Source organism: Neomonachus schauinslandi, chromosome 3, assembly GCF_002201575.2.
Source record: "Neomonachus schauinslandi chromosome 3, ASM220157v2, whole genome shotgun sequence".
In the NCBI taxonomy this organism is placed as follows: domain Eukaryota; kingdom Metazoa; phylum Chordata; class Mammalia; order Carnivora; family Phocidae; genus Neomonachus; species Neomonachus schauinslandi.
In genome coordinates this window covers 134,429,826-134,442,208 of record NC_058405.1, presented here as the reverse complement: position 1 = coordinate 134,442,208, position 12,383 = coordinate 134,429,826, and the positions used below count along the sequence as shown (strand labels likewise).

At 44.7% G+C, this 12,383-nt stretch overlaps 1 protein-coding gene across 2 annotated transcripts in view; it reads right to left on the bottom strand.

Annotated features, from left to right (window-relative positions):
* Positions 1–11,145, bottom strand: part of MAP3K20 (mitogen-activated protein kinase kinase kinase 20) — a 189,565-nt gene extending 178,420 nt beyond the window's left edge. The window contains exon 1 of one of the 2 annotated variants that reach the window (XM_044913679.1): positions 11,011–11,145. The gene's annotated coding sequence lies outside the window, so the exon portion shown is untranslated. The remainder of the gene's footprint in view (positions 1–11,010) is intronic. The other variant, XM_021703307.2, reaches the window with a different exon arrangement.
* Positions 11,146–12,383: the final 1,238 nt, after the last annotated feature.

Genomic DNA, 12,383 nt, shown 5'->3' with positions numbered 1-12,383 from the left:
GTAGACAAAGTAAATATTCCCAGAACTGCTATGTAGGATTCAATGATTTTTCCTTTCTTGGGTAACTTTTTGTTTCTCTTAGAATTATTAGTTGCTCCGTTTTTGTTGTTTGCTTAGCTTTTTATATTCTTAGCATTTATGTACCTCATCAAACTCTCCCAAGCTGCAAAACTCCTCTAATAAAGTGAAAACATCAGGTAATTTGGGGGAGAGTGTTCTATTGTTTTCTTAGAGACATTCCTCCTGTACTCTTCATCTTGATTCAATCTGGCCGGATGGTTGCTACATAGGCCTGACTTGGACTGGAACTTCCCTTCACCATCATCCCAAAATTTCCTTCACCTTCTCTGTGAGAAACCCCCATCCTTGAAGCCCCTGGTTTCTCTTTCTTGGTTTATTCCCTTGTTTTAACGGTGTACATCTCCCATTAGCAACTTAACAGAGTACTCAGAATGCAATTTTTTTGAGAATCTGTGTGTCTTTAAATGTCTTCATTGGTAGCCTAGCTGAGTTTGCAATTCCAGGTAGGAAATAATGTTCCTTATAACTTCAGAAGTATTACTTCATAGTCTTCTAGTTTCTAATGTGGCTGTAAAGCAGCCTGATACTGCTCTGGTAACTAATCCTTTTTATACTATTACTTCTTCCCTGAAAGCTTTTAGGACCCTGTATTCATTTCCAGAAGCCTGAAATTAACAGCACATGTTTAGGAGTGAGTCTTTTTCATTCACTGGTAGGACATTCAGTGAACTCTCTCAGCCTGTACTCTCAGTGAACTCATGTCTTTTAATTCTGGGAATTTTCTTCCATTATTCCTTTACCACTTACAGCTTTTACTTCTTGTTTTCTCATACACACATGAGGAACTACATGCAGTTCCCAGTACTTGCTAACCTCTCTCACATCTCCATACCTTTGCATAACCTAGTTCTACTTTGAATGTCTTTCTCTGCCCAGGAAACTCCTGTCCCTGACTATCTGCTTCAAGTCTCATAAGCCAAATTAAATTCTCCTTTTGGGCCTTAGCACCTTTCTTTACCCATTCAGCTTTCCCACTTACTTCCCACCAGACTATAAATCCCTTAAAGGCAAAGCTCATTTCTATTTATATCTGGATCTCCAGCACCTAGTACACAGCCAGGCACGTTGCACATTTTCCATTCAAAAATTGCTGAATGAACAAATGAACAAATGAATGAACAGTTTCTGGCTATTCTTCCCTTATACTTTTTGCAGCTAGAAAGATTCCAATCAGGCTAAGTAAAATCTGACATCTGTAGTATTTACAAGTTCTCCCCAAGGATCGTGAAGCAAATCCTGAGTTGGAAACTGCCACCTAGGCTTGTTGGGAAACTGAGAGTATATTTGGGACTCCAGCATTGGGTATCAAAGGACAGGAAGAGAAGGAGGAACAAGGGGGCGCCTGGGTGGCTCAGATGGTTAAGTGTCTGCCTTCGGCTCAGGTCATGATCCCGGGGTCCTGGGATCGAGTCCCGCATCGGGCTCCCTGCTAGGCGGGGAGCCTGCTTCTCCCTCTGCCTCTGCCTCTCTCTCTCTCTCTCTCTGACTCTCATGAATAAATAAATAAAACATTTTAAAAAAAAAAGGAGGAGGAACAAGAAGAGGAGAAAGAGGAAGGAAATTCTTTTCAAAACAAACCTAGAGATCTAAACCAGGATGAGATCAATATGAATAAATCTAAACCTTTTGTACAGAGCAAGTCCAGGGAATATGGATTAAGTGAGGTAGGATCAGTTACATTTGAAACTGACCTAAGGATACCAGAGGAAGGTTGACCTCTGAGAAGTATTGTTCTCCAGGACCTTCATTCCTTGGGATGAGGCAACTAATCGTGTTCTTCCCAAAATCACTGTTACTCACTTTGTGATACATCTTGCCGTTTGGAAAATGGCTATGTATGAATGGAACTATGTAGTTACTTGAATGTTTTATTGAGACCATAAAAAATTAAGTCCCATCTTATTACTGAAGAGACTAACAATTCTGGGGAGTATGAGTACAGGTTTTAATTCCAGTGAGTTTGGCAAAGCATCACGGACTTAGCTGAAAAACCTGACTGAGATTCCCACTGCCTTCTATATATAGGAGTGTCAGACCACGTACAGGTTTCCCCCACTATCCAAAAGTAGAGCTTTCCTATGAAACCTTTCATTAGCCAAAATGGTGTAAAGCAAAAAAACAACTGCCATTAATTTACAAGGAGAAAATTTTGAGTATTTCCAGACTCCAAAATTAACCCCTCTTAGGCTTTTTGGATAGCTTAGGGCACAAAATAAATCAAGAGAAATAAAGTACAGATGCTCTCAGACACAGTTCAAAGCTATGGCGGCTTGATGCTGAGATGCTGAGAGTGGTCCCAGGGGGAGGAGGTTGGGGTGTGTGCCGCCTCTTTTAACAGCTCTCTGCAAAACAAACGCTAAATGCAATTTTCCCTTTTTTTCCCCTAAAAGTGAAAATCCTCTTCAGATTTCTTTCAGTTAGCAAAACCAGGTATTAATGTAGGTCTTTCGTAAGAGCAAAGTGGTGTAACGCAAATTTTCAAAAAGTGGAAGATACTTGTATATTTATTTTTCCCCTTGAGCTATCCCCCTTTAATTTAAAATCATTATTCTAAGAGGATCAACTTATGATCAGAAGAATGGAAAATACGAGTTGCTGATTAATCATACTTAGAGCATCTTGGGGAAGACTACTACCTGATCAAATTATGTTCTAATTTTTCAGAGGTGTTCTCCAGTGAACACACCCAAATTTAATGAGTCATCTATATAAATGTATTTACCTAGCATACCCAATCAAATGATGTGTATATCCCACCATGTTAAAATAATTGCTTTTACACAAGGCAATTTTTCTCCATGCAACAATTCCCAGTCCTAATTTTGTAGCATTTTAACTTTTTTTTTTTTTAAAGATTTTATTTATTTATTTGACAGAGAGAGACATAGCGAGAGAGGGAACACAAGTAGGGGGAGGGGGAGAGGGAGAAGCAGACTCCCCGCCGAGCAGGGAGCCTGATGTGGGACTCGATCCCGGGACTCCAGGATCATGACCTGAGCCGAAGGCAGTCGCTTAACCGACTGAGCCACCCAGGCGCCCGCATTTTAACTTTTGTTTCATAAACTCTCACAGCTGTTTTAAATATTAATAAGTATCTACCACACAGCCCTGAAGGGTAAGCTAGAGCGGAGATATTACAAAAATCAAAGTATAACAGGGTGTCACAGCACTGAAAATGCTGAAAATCGCTAATGTGCTGGTGGAGTTCAATCATTTGAGTACTTGAATAGTAAGAAACTTTTTCAATTTTTTTTAAAATGTGAAAATTGAATTTTAAAAAGATTTTTAACTATTAACTAAATTGTTGAAAGCATGTGTGTGTGTGTGTGTGTGTGTGTGTGTGTGTGTATGACCATTACCGAACTGTCAAAAGTGAAACCATATGGAGGCAGAAAACCTTAAATGGGAGTATTATTTGACTTTAAAGTTTTCAGCTTTCTAGTCCAAAAAACGGACTTTTGTCCTGAATTAAAAACAACAAAATAAAACAAGAAAAAACCCTGCTAACATTCTAACATAAAAAAAAAAAAAAAAAAACCCCACAAGATTTAGGATTAGATGAGTTTGAACTCTGCCTCTAGCTCTTGCTAACCCTTGAACGAATCACATTTTCTGACCATGACATTTCTAGACCCAATAAGTAAAAAATTTGAAATCTCTTCCATTCTGTTACCAAATGACTCAAAGTTGCTAGCTCAAAAGTTACCAAGTTTGCAGAATATTATTTGACTTCTTTAATGAGTCTTCTTTCCAAATAACAGCTATTTCCACACAAAAGCAGCATGGTCCAGGGGAAAGACCCCAGTTAGATCAAGTAGCGAATGTGAATTTACCAGCTGTTAGACCTTGGCCCAGTTACAGTGCCTCTCTGATCTCAGTTTTCTCACTGGTAATAATACCCATCCTGCTTGGTGCCGGGAAGTGGGAGATGCTTTGAAAGTGCCCAGTGCCGAGTATACAATACTCAACAAATGGAAATGATGGGTGTCAAGTTATTTTAGTAAGTCTTGTTATCATATTTAGCCATCGATTTCTTTGGCTTTCATCTTTCGGCATGCTCTCCTCCATAGTTTTCTTCCCTCTGTTTTCAGAATCGTTTTACATCTCCATTAGTTTGGCAGAGCAATGATTTATAGATAAATGTACTACTGGTCCCTAAATCCTTTTTTTTTTTTTAAAGATTTTATTTATTTGACAGAGAGAGATACAGCGAGAGAGGGAACACAAGCAAGGGGAGTGGGAGAGGGAGAAGCAGGCTTCCTGCCAAGCAGGGAGCCCGATGCGGGACTCGATCCCAGGACTCCAGGATCATGACCTGAGCCGAAGGCAGACGCTTAACAACTGAGCCACCCAGGTGCCCCCTCTAAATCCTTCTTATCTGTGTATGTTCTAATTTTTTCCTCACCCCTCTGTTTGCTGCTTTCGGTTTTGGCCATTTTTGCAAGGTCTTATTGGTGCACAATTATAATTTTCTTTTAAACTTTTTCATAAGGAAAATAAGTTATTAAAAGATGATACTTTTTTTTTTTTTTTGCACTTTTTAGATAACGGAGTTTCTAGGACCTATTTATTTCAATTATAGCATTCACTTTGGTAGGTTCCTAGAGTATACCTACTTTCCATGCTGGCCACTGTCCTGCCTTTAGATCTTACCTACTGCATATCAAATGGATTCAAGGAACTGCAACTACCTTCATTAGATACCTGCAAATCGTAACTTTTTAAAATTAAATCCACCTTATAAAAGAACTAACTTTACTAGAAAATAGGTCTTTGGACTTTTTCTGGATTTTTCTATTTTTTAGATTTATATGGGCCTATAATTTCTGAATGCAGATTCTTCCTCTTCTTCTATCCCTAATTTACATTTTCCTTTTTCCCTTTTTCACAAAAGTTACAAGTTTATTTTTGATTTACTATAGAAAAAAAACTAATTTTTTTTAAAGATTTTATTTATTTATTTGACAGAGAGAGAGAGACAGCGAGAGAGGGAACACAAGTAGGGGAGTGGAAGAGGGAGAAGCAGGCTTCCCGCTGAGCAGGGAGCCCGATGCGGGACTCGATCCCAGGACCCTGGGATCATAACCTGAGCCAAAGGCAGACGCTTAACTGACTGAGCCACCCAGGGGCCCCAAAAAACTAATTTATTTTAGAATGACCTTAATAGGACCAAAAAAAAACCTTTTAGAAAACAGCCCTCAACAACTTCTTCCGCCAACCTTGCTGCTCTAATATTTATTTATGCTAGTATTGTTTCAGCCTCCTTAACAGAGATTAGTGAATAAAACAGGGGCGCCTGGGTGGCTCAGACAGTTAAGCATCTGCCTTCAGCTCAGGTCATGATCCCAGGGTCCTGGGATTGAGCCCCACATTGGGGTCCCTGCTCCTTGGGGAGCCTGCTTCTCCCTCTCCCTCTGCCTGCCACTCTCCCTGCTGTGCTCTCTGTCAAATAAAAAAAACAAAAAATCTTTAAAAAAAATTTTTTTTTAATTAAAAAAATGTGCTTTATCATCATGTGTCTTAAAACAATACCACTTGGATTATGTTTCTACAATGATTTTTTTCCTACCAGTCTAATCTTCAAAACATGGGGAGAGCTTGAGTTTGGTGTCTTTGTTCATAACAGCAAGGGCAAAGATTCTAAGATTCTGTTCTTGGACAGGGCTGTTCCACTGTTTTTGTTTTTAAACCACTCAAAAAAGATCTGTAAGACTAAGTATGCAAATAGGACCAATCAGTATTGTGTCTATCATAGATATTCCTTCTTTCCTCCAAGGCTGCCACTGGAAAGCAGCAGATCTTGTGCAGAACAGGTTGGGCTCAGTGAACAGGATCTTTAGTCATGGATATCAGAGAGAAGTAGACTGTGAGACTCTAAAAGAACAGCTACTGTTTCATTTTTTTGCGTCTATGCTTCACCATACAAGTAACAAATCCCTCTAATTAGAGCAAAGGTTAAAATAAAAATGAGCCAGTTAAAAGAAACATTCTTATTTGTATTTTAATATTTCAATTAATGAAAACAGACTTCCATGACACACTTCTTTGCCAGAAATGTCATTACTGGAGGCAAAACACTGGAGAAAGAGGAATGCAGGAAGCAGGGGCACTTACGCCACACTGTGTGGAAATGTGTGTGTGCTCTAACAGAAGCCCAACTAGGCGACATGATGCAGGTATGATCGGTGACATGGGGTCCCTGCAGAGGCACTGTGTCCAAGGACTGGAGGCCTGGGAAGAGAGCTGGGCCAGAGTCTACGAGTAAAGGAGCATTGAGAGGGCACATTTCCACGGGCTGGCTGGCAGAAGAATTCACAGATTGGGGGTGGCAGTGGGGGTGGGGGAGAAAACAAGAGTAAACAAGGCTTACTTCAGTCAGCAGGCCTACCCATCCCTAATGCTTCTACTACTTGGCTTTTGTTTCTACCCTTGAACCATTTTCTGTCAAACAGAAACTATCTGACCCGTCCTGGCTGCTAACAAATAGGTACAGTCTTGGACTAATTACCTAGAACGAATGTTCCCAGAGAAGGGTAAATAGGACAGTTAAAACCTGGTAACCTCGACATAAGATGAAAGCAAATGGGGATTGTTAAAACCAGAGAAGGCCATGGAAGACCCCATATTATACATCGCCAACCTAAAAATTACAGAGAGAACTCCTGGTTATTAGAGTTGCCGAAGAAGAAAATATGCCTCTCTGTCTAGTAGTGAGCTGCCTATCGAGGAGAGTGTTCAACGGGAGGTGGGCATGCGGAATAGGCGATTCTTGCAACAGCCAGGCAGCGACCCTATGAGTATTCTAGGACATCAACTTACTAGAAAGGATGGTCTCCCTTCCCAGGGATACAGTCATGAACCTAAGAGTCCCTGGCAAGGCGGAGTAGCAGCGATCACCGTCAGCGATGAAGACGATGGATGACTGGGCCATACTCCTCAATTTCTCCTCCCAAACTGGCTGGGAAGGTAAGAGTCATATTCCGGATTTCTATCCTACAACTATCCTTTTCCCTCCCCCCTCCCTCTCCTCCGTTCCCAAAGCAAAGAACTTTGTTCACACTGAAAGCCACAGGATAACCACCGAAAACAAAAACTCTCTGGATGATGATCTACTGCTATTCTTTTCTCTGCAGAATGGAACTGCGTTACCCCCTGTAGTGGGCTAGGCTGCAAAGCCTAATGGTGCAAATCCATTTGTCAGAACCAGGCTCCTCGTCCTCCACATGTGCAGTACCCAGCACTGTGCAGAAGGTGTAATAAACCCCCGTCCTACAAGTCGATTTTACCTTAACATCTGGGGGAATAAACACGCCACGAGTGTCTGTACTGGTTTGTTCAATAAAACTGTCTGTACCGGTCTCTTCAACAGAAGAGAATGCAACATTCACATGAATCTTTAAGATGAAGTACAAGATTTTAAAGAAAGTGCTTGTTTACATGGGGGGTGGTATTTGTGGCTATATTTACAGATCCCTGAAGAAATACATTCTTCTCCACAACAGGGTACTTTGGTAGGAAAGTTTCATAAGCAAAGATTCATTCCATGACCTTTAGATAGTCTTACCTTCTCTTTTTGGTTTTCCTATACAGACTCCAGAAAGAAGGATGTCAGCCCCTGAAGATAAGCTGTGCTCGAAGCCAGCTATAAGAATGGTTCCAAGTAACTTTGGTTTTGGTCTTCTAGGTCATAACATTCCCTTATTCATATCACTCCCGAGTTCTTCAAATTCCTCACATAGATATTTAAATGCAATAATCTTCAGATTCTTTCCCCAAAATATCATAAAGTTGTATATAAACACAGAGGTACACACAGCTGCTCTACAAATCCTTATACTTAAGGCAGGAGAGTGGCTAGGAAACCCTCCCAGCCCTGCATGCTCACCAGAAGTATGCTTTTGGGATCGGGGCCAGCTACCGAGGGCGAGCCTTACCTGAGTAGAGTGAAACAAGCAGCTTGCTCTGTGTCTGACTGGGGAATGTGGAAAAACAAATGTTCTCTACCACTCAGGTATGGTGGCTGAAGTTTCGGGTACTGGTTCAAGCATTTCCACAGGCTGTCCCATATGCTTATGCAGCAAGCAGATATTATTGTCCCCAATTTACACATGAGAGAAAACGGATGATGAAGGGAGTGAAAATTGCCCAAGCCAACCACCTAACTTAAAAGTGACATGACCAGGATTCAGACTCAGCTCTGACTTCAGAGTCGTATCATTTTTTTTCACCATATCATGTCTTTTTCCCACTGTATCATTCTGTCTCCTCCTTCAAATCTGCCTTTTTTTTCTTTAAGCAAACCCTTTCCTCGTGACAGTAATCACTAGATTGCTTATTACCCACCTAAAGTTCAATTTAAGGCTTTAATTTCCTATTAGCAATTGTGATGCAGGGTTAGGGTGTCAATGCGCAGCTGCTTTGTTCTCACAGAATCTTCTCCTGTGTTGGGATTATTTAACTGCTATTAGGGCATAATCGATGCTTCAGCTGTCCGTAGGAGGGTCTGGCACAAAAGCACCCATGTATCAGGCAAACCAATCCAAACTCTAGCATTTATAGCTCTCTTTCCTTAACAGGTACAGTTTTCTAGTCACAGCTGGAACTCTTGCTTATTTGTGTGTAGTGGGGCAAGGTTAATAGCCACAAAAGAAGTAGCCTAAATCTTCACTGCAGTAAGACCAAAAGGTGCCTTAGCTATTCCTATTACATTTAGATAGACAAGACACCCTCCCTGTCAATCTGTCCTGGGTAGAATAAAATGGAAAACAAATGATCCAAATAGATTTTTATTTTCAATATCTCTGGATACAGATTCAAGGCTCTCTTATTCCAAGAAGTACTATAGCACCACAAACACCTTTTTCTGGGTTTAAAAAGAAAAGAATCATTGATTCTCTCCTCTCTTTTCTCTGAATCTAACAATTTCTAAAAACTGTCCATTTTTCTCTTTTACGCCACACTAATAGCTTCACTGTATGTCTGACCTCTTTTCACGAAACATCACTGTAATTTCCCCGTGTTTTCTCTGACTAGATTATTCCCTCCACACCCCTCATAACTCCTGTTTATAGTTTTGTAGCCCTGTCAAAGTCAGTTCCACCGCTCATTCCAGATAGGCACTTGGCCAATATATTGCCAATAACACTCACTCTTGTGCTAACTTAAAATACACAGTGCAGCTTGCCAAGTTTCCTTATTTGGCAAGAAGGTCCCTTAGTTCCCAAGATCTTTGACCATCCATTTTTAGATCCAAATCCTCCTGCTTAATATTTGGGTATTTCTCTCTCTCTTTTTAATGTGTCTTATGTGTTCCCTAAAAGAGTAAGAAGAGATCAGTCATCTATTTGCTTTCCTAGACCAAAAAAAAGGGTCCTTGCCACTGCCTTGTGGTCATTTACTCTGGAATTATTATCACTATAACTTCTGAATCAAACAATATTTTCCAGGTTAAAAAAAAAAAAAACTCCCAGAAAAGTTATAATAGGAATTATGTTGTGAAAGACTAAAATAAACAGTACACATTGCTTTATGGGACCATTTTCCTTTATCTTAATTCACTCTTTCCAAACAAACCAAATTCATGTTCATTTGCAATCTCCCTAATCTCTCACTATTGTAGCAGGAACTTTAAACAAAGGCTCTACAAATGACCAAAACCATAATTAAAATGCATCCGTCATGTATTTTTTTGAAAATCAAAAAACGACATGAAATTTCGCTGTGGAGACAGGCCTACCACAAAGAAGCCATTAACTGCCTTGAAGCGCTTGTTTATTTTTGTCTTTCTATGTGTTTGTTGGTTCGGATCCACTGAATCCCGACCGTTCACTTCAACTGAGGTCAGGAAAGCAAGAAGGCTCTCCTAAAACAGCCTCAGGGATAAAACAGGAGCATACTTTAGCAACCATCTTAACTCAGATATCCTCGCATTAATTCTGTAAGTGGATTCTAAAACACCATTATTAATAGAGAGCTGCTTATTGTAATATCATTGGATCGGGCCACTAAATGATGCTGCTTTCGTTATTAAAGAAACTAACAGAAATACTAATTAAGTCCTCCATAAACAGTGCTTCGCGAACATCTCGAGGCGCATCAGAAACACACATTTTCAGCCATCTAACAATGACCTGCCCCGTTTTTTAGGCAATCCGGAGCCATCTCGTCGGGTCCGTAGTAAAGTTGGTCTGCAAGCTGTCAGGACCAAGCGAAGCGCGGCGGCGGCGGCCTCAGCTTGGCCCTTCCGGCCTGGGGCAAGTCTCGGAGCCCGGGGACCGAGAGACGCCACGGGGTCGCCGAGCAGCACCCTCGCCCCACGTGGGAGGCAGAGGGGCCGCTGGAGGGTGCGGGCAGCGCGAGCTGCACGCTGCCCCGGGGAGGGCCGGGGAGGGCGGCTCGCGGTGGGAGAAGCCACCCCGGCCGGGCGGAAAGCAGAAGTGAGTGGTCTCTCCTCGCACGCACAGCCCTCTGCTGGGAAGTGGCCCGCGCGCCCTGCCCTCATTTGGAAGACTCGCGTTTCGCCTCGCAGAGGGGCCGGGTCGCCCGCGGCGAGGCCGGCGCTCCGACGCTCAGGCCCCGGGGTTGGCGGGCTCGGCCGGCGGTGTCCCGGCGTTCGGCGAGGGGAAGCGGCGGCCCCCGCACCCGCCCCGCGCGCAGGGCCGGGAAAGCCCGACAGGCTGCGCCCGCCCTTCCGGACGCCAACTTCTGCGTGGGACCGGCCCGAACTTCGCCGGGCCCTTTGGGCCGCCGCGCGAAACTCCGCGGGCGCCGGGAACGCTCGCTCCGGCCGCAGCCGCCTCCGCGGGCCCCGGGTCGGGGAGGGTGCGCCGCGGAGCCCCGCAGGCCGCCAGGGCCTCGGCCCCGAGCCTCGCGAGCGCGGCGGGCCTCCGACCCACCCTCGCCCTCCGCGGCCTCCGGCCGGCCCCTTACCTGGCTCCCGGGCCGGGCGCGAGCAGCAGCCGGGGGGCGCCGAGGCCCCGCGCGCGGCGAGGGCAGGGCCGGCGACGTGGGGGGGGGGGGGGGTCGAGAGGACGGCGGCCCGCGCGGCTCCCACGCTTCCGCCCGAGTCAGGAGTTGAACATTCCGCCTCTCCGCCCCGCGCCAATGAGGAAGACAGTTACGGCAACAGCACCACCTACCTCCGAGCGCGGAACGGCCGGGCCCCTCTGCCCGCGCCGCGGCTCAGACGCGCGGGCCGGCCTCCCGGGCCTGCGCCCCCCGAGGGCTCCGTGCACCCCTGCGCCCCTGCGCCCCGGCAGCCACCCGGGTGGAGGGATGGAGGAACTCAGTGCGAGGAGCACCTGCCCTGCAGTGCGGGGCGCCAGGACGGGGAGGCGTGCCCCGGGGCCTCGCGGTAGCTTCACCTCATTTTCCCAAGTTCCCACCACCTGTCGGGTCAACTCAGTCCTCATCAACCAACATTTACCTTGTCAGAGGCGCTGGGAATACAGAGAGATGGGAGGCTGCTTCGTGCCTCTTCCGGTTGGGAAGGGCACAGACCTGGAAAGATATTTCTAGGAGAGAGGGCTGAAGGCTGCCTGGGTGGGACCATCAGTAAATACCTACGGAATTTTGAGGAGGGGTCATGGTGGGCTGCCCTGCTTGGTGACTTTACCAAAACTGAGTTCAGATGCGGACGCTAGAATTCATTCCAGGTGTGAGCAAGACGTGGCAGTAAGTACTGGGAAGACAGGTAACTGTTGATTGGGGAGGAAAGGAGAGACGAGGTCGCAGAGGCACTGGGAGCATTATCCAGGGGCTTGAGTTCAGATTTTATCATCTATGGGCACCGGGGAACTGGGGGAAGTTAGAATCAAAGAATTAAGATAGGTGTTTGTGTTTGGTGATTTAGAGAGAGAGCAGTCCGCGCGCGGTTGTGGGATGCGTTGCTAGGGCAAGACTGCGAGGCAGCAAGAGAGGTTAATACCGTCACTTCCTGGTAATGGGAGTGTGAGGACCTGAGCAGGAGGTAGGAAATGGACCTCGAAAAGGAGGAATGGCCTCTCAGGAAGAGGCCACAGAAATTGGGGGTGTGGAAGAGAAGAAGAAAAGAGAGATGATGCCAAGGTTTCAGACCCGGATGACTAGAAGAAAGATGGTGCCGTTGACAGGAACAGGGATCTGTCGGGGAGAAGCTGGCTTCCTGTAGAGTTCGAGGTCATGGGAGGCAAAACAGGTAGAGATGCAGCAGTTGAAATATGAAACGGAGACTCAGAAAAGAGGTCATGAGAGAAAGAGAATTGCAAATCGTCAGTTGAAAATAACAAAGCGGAGGGATGGGTGAATATAAGCTAAAAACACAC